This window comes from Montipora capricornis, chromosome 13 (assembly GCF_036669925.1).
Source record: "Montipora capricornis isolate CH-2021 chromosome 13, ASM3666992v2, whole genome shotgun sequence".
Taxonomy (NCBI): Eukaryota; Metazoa; Cnidaria; class Anthozoa; order Scleractinia; family Acroporidae; genus Montipora; species Montipora capricornis.
The window spans coordinates 9,000,335-9,005,334 of NC_090895.1; positions in this window are offsets into that span (position 1 = coordinate 9,000,335).

Below are 5,000 nucleotides of genomic sequence, written 5' to 3' on the forward strand. Positions count from 1 at the left end.
AAATATGTTTAAATAAAAAAAAAATAAATAAATAAAAAAAAAAAAATAATAATAATAATAATATTCACAATCGTGGGATTGCGAGTAAAAATTAAAATCCGGATCTCGATCTTTGCACAGACTAAAATTTCTGTACGATGTAGACAACAAAGGGTTGAATTTTAAACTATCAAGCCTCTCGTAGCCTGCGTCACAGACAGACAAAACCGCCTATACCGGGATTTCGTGACGCATCCGGCTGCAACGCAGGCTAGCCTCTCGGGATCAAGATTTATAGGGGCATTATTCAACTCAAACAGCGTTACTCGAAAGTTATCATCATCTAAGTGACTAAAAGGTAATGAACCTAATGTATTACTCATCTGATTCAAGTCATCGGTTTATCTCGAATAAATAAACGATTCAAAACAAAGTAAGTGACCTTTCCAGCCTCCTTGGCAGCTTTCAACTTCGGTATCAACAGCTCCCGCTTTTTAAGAGTAACCAGCGCTAAATCCTCGCTGATATGAAAGCCACTTGGTTTTTCTTTGCGAGCTTTGCGTAGCACTTGTTCTTTCTGCTTCCAATCGCGCAGTTTATAGACGATAGTGCGTGGCCGACTAGACTATTTTCTTTGTCTGTGCTTCCGTTCGACTCTGTGAGCCCTCTCAATTTCGATGTCGATACCTAGCTTGGTTTTAACTGCATCTTTCACTTTCTCCTCCGTCTCTTCCCAAGTTTCACGTGAAGACTCCAGGATTCCGTTAACCCTGGTGTTATTACGGCGATTTGGTTTTTCCATATATTCCAGTGAAGCGACTGAGATTATAAGTCCGAGTTCAGTCGCTCGATTTCTTTATTGGTCTTGATCAACTCGGCTTGAACTGGCTTTAGCTCCTCCATGTTCTTTTGTGTGATTTCCAAGCTAGTCTTTATCGACTATATTGGGGGTCTGGGTCGGGCGCGAAAGATGGCAGATACGGTTTTGTGTACTCCGGTGTTTCTTATCTAAATGCACGATGTCAGCAAAGGCAGATAACGTAAAAGACCACCCACAGACCGTCGAATTGACAGAAGTAAAAAGAGACAGACAAAGAAAAAAACGAATGCGCGAGCGTGGCTCACAAACGGACGAAGAAGGTGTTGATGAAGAACTCAATCATGGCTGCAGCATGTGCAGCAAGAAGCTTGACGGAATTCAAGAAAAATTAGACAATGTTCTTGCTCTTATCCCTGAAATGCAGAAGTTACAAGCCAAAGTAATAGAGCTCGAAAAAGAAAAGAACGATTTGAAAGAGAGCTTAGAGTGGTCTCAAGCGGAGATTGCAGAACTGAAGATCGATTCCGTTTCAACCATGACAAAGCTTGCCGCTGTAGGCGACAAATTTGCCAGGGTGGAAGTGCTCGAAGAACGTTTAATCAAACAGGAATGCCATAATCGACGAAATAACATAAAATTCTTTGGCACCCAAGATGATGACCACGAATCTCCGAAAGACACAGAAAGTAAATTAAGACAATTTCTGCATAAAGAAATGAAGATACCAAGCGGCGACCTTAAAGAAATCCACTTCGAAAAAGTTCATAGAATTCCAACTCGACCAAAGGAGTATAAGAAGAATCAGCAGAGACCAATAATTGCGAACGTTTCTTTCTTCCAAGATAAAGAGTTTATCAAATCACATATCAAGAAGTTGCCTAAACGTAAAAAGCTCGGCGTATCGGACGACTTCCCAAAGGAGGTAAGCTATATTAGAAAGGCTCTCTTCCCTGTCCTTAAAAAAGCGAAAGAAGAAAAGAAAGTAGCGTTCTTTAATGTGGAGAAGCTCATTATTGAGAATGTAGTCTACCGTGGGCCCGAGACCAAAGACTTCCCGCTTTATGGTCGAATAATGGAAAGTGACTAGAAACTGATCTTTGCTGCCTTTGCTGATCTCTAAGGAACGTTTACGTTCGCTTCAGACAAGGTAACCTGCTCCGTTTGCAGCAGGTTTTTATGTGTTTTGTGTTTTGCCTTATTTGTTGTGCTAAGATGTATTTTTCTATCTACGGTACCACTTTCTGATTTAAAGCGTTTAATGATTCTACAACATTCTGATGCCATTTGTATCAAAAGTTACTCTATTTACAATTCGAATCCGCAAACTGAGTTAGTAAAGAAGACTTTCTCCAAGTTTATTTTGATAGTCAAATATGAAGTTTAAAATCTTATCCCTAAATGTGAGGGGGTTAAACAAAACAACCAAGCGACGCCAAGTGTTTCGATGGTTACATCAACAAAAAGCAGATGTTATTTTCTTACAAGAAACATATTCGTCCCCTCAGACCATAAAAACATAGGAAGCGGAATGGGGAGGTAAAATAATTGAGAGCCATGGTTCAAATCACAGTAGAGGTGTAATGATTCTTTTTATGCCTAGACTCGACGTCACAATCGAAAAAATTGTAAATGATTCAAACGGCAGATATATCCTAAGTGAAGTGTTATTGGACGGTGAAAGGTTTGTGTTTTTGAATATTTATTCTCTGAATGATCAGGCCCAACAAATTCAATTCCTCAAGAACCTGTCAAGCTCAGTGCTTAATTCTTATGCAAATGAAAAAGTGTGATAGGTGGAGACCTTAATTGCGTAATGCATGAGATAGATAAACGTGGAGGGCGACCAATCACTCACAAGAAAAGTGTCATTCAAGAGATAAATACTTTATTAAGCTCTCAAGACCTTATTGATACCTGGAGCTATGTACATCCTAACATGCAAGGCTTTACCTGGAACAATCCATCGATGAAGATTCAGTGCAGATTAGATTATTTTTTCATTTCAAAAGTTATGGGGTTTGCAATCAAAGATGTCGAAATCTTACCAAATATCTTTTCTGACCACTCTGCTATAACTCTTTCAATGTCGCCTGTTGTTACAGAAACAAAAAGCGGGCCCCCGGTTTTTGGAAATTCAATAACTCTTTGTTAACAGATGACAATTACTTGCAAATGATAACAACGCAAATATCAGAGTTCGTGTCAAAATACCAAGAGCTCACAGACAAAAGATTGCTTTGGGATTTAATTAAGATGGAAATTAGAGCCTCAACGATAATTTTTGCGAAAAGAAAAGCTAAACAAAGTCGTCATGAAGAAAAAGAATTGTTGGCGATGTTTATGCGCTTGCAAGAGACACTAAGAACAAACTTAATGAAACTACTAAAATCGAAATGGAACGGGTTAAAAAAAAAAAACTTGCGAAAATAGTTGCAAATAAAACTCGAGGCACAATTGTTCGCAGCAAAGCTCGATGGTACGAATTTTTGTGAAAAGAACAACAAATATTTTTACAATTTAGAAAAAAGAAATCACAAACGAAAGCATATAACTTTGTTAAAAAAAGATGATGGTTCTGTTCTACGTGATCCCAAAGTAATTTTGGAAGAAGAAGAAGCATTTTTCAGTGATATCTATAGGTCTAAAGGCGTGTGCCCAGACTCTGAAACCTTTCAATATTTCTTCAATTCAGATGGTCTTATCACCCTAAAAACTGAAGAAGCAGAAAGTTGCGAAGGACTCTTGACGCTACAGGAGTGTACAGACTCCCTTAGTCATTTCAAAAAAAATAAAACTCCAGGCTCTGAAGGTTTTACCATAGAATTTTTTAGATCACTCTGGGATGTTATAGGACAAATAATGGTTGATAGCTTCAATTACGCATTTGAAAATGGGTCCTTATCGCTCACCTAGAAACTCGGAGTCATATCTTTAATACCGCAAAAAGACAAAGATAAAAATTATCTGAAAAACTGGAGGCTAATATCGCTACTAAATAATGATTACAAAATTGCTGTAGAGAGAAAGTCTTGCCAACAATTATTAGTTCAAGCCAAACTGTATATGTTAGAGGAAGATTTATTGGGGAAAGTATTAGAATGATATCCGATATTATGTCTTTTACTAAAGCGAAAAACATCCCAGGCCTGGCCGTCTTCCTAGACTTTGAGAAAGCGTTTGATTCCATTGAATGGAAATACTTGCAAAAATCCCTAGAAGTGTTCAACTTTGGTCCACAATTACGAAAGTGGGTCACGGTCCTATACAACGGAATCTCTAGTTGCGTCTTGAGTAACTGTTTCGCAACAAAGCACTTTAACCTAGGTAGAGGAGTCAGACAAGGTTGCCCTCTTTCTGGTATCCTGTTCGTAATTGGCACAGAAATTTTAAGCAATGCTATAAAACGCTCTAATGAGATCAAAGGCATTCCGATTAATGAAGTGCATACAGTCAAAATTTTCCAATACGCAGATGATACGACAATTTTTGTAAAAGACATACAATCAGTTCATGATCTCTTTAATCCGTTAAACCAATTTGAAAACTGCTCTGGGCTTAAAATAAACCAATCCAAATCAGAATTGTTATGGCTTGGCTTTTTGCGCCACAGAAAAGACTCAGTGCTAAGCTTAAAATGTAGCGACGAACCTATTTACACCCTAGGAGTGTACTTCTCATACAATGAAGAACTTGCAACAAAAAAGAACTTCTTTGACAAGTTAAGCCCTCTTCAAAAATTATTAAACATCTGGCCCTCTAGAGACATATCAATTTATGGTAGAATAAATATCGTTAAAACCCTCACGTTATCAAAATTAACGTTTATTTGCAGAGTATTCAACACTCCACCTGGTTTTACTGATGAAGACAGCAAAATAATATATAATTATATTTGGAAAGGTAAAAACCCGAAACTTAAAAAAACAACTATAACGAAAGTTAAGAATGAAGGAGGACTTGGTATGATTGATTTTCCATTATTTGATAAAGCTCTGAAAATTACATGGGTACAGCGGTTGTGCTCTGACGACAGTGGACCATGGAAACTTATTCCACTATCCTAGCTTGCTGTCGAACGTAGGAGGAAAACTTCTTTTACAATGCAACTACGACCTCAAATATTTATGTATCAACGAACACTTACCAAAATTCTATCGAGCTGTATTAATACACTGGCAAGAATTAAACTATACAACGCCTA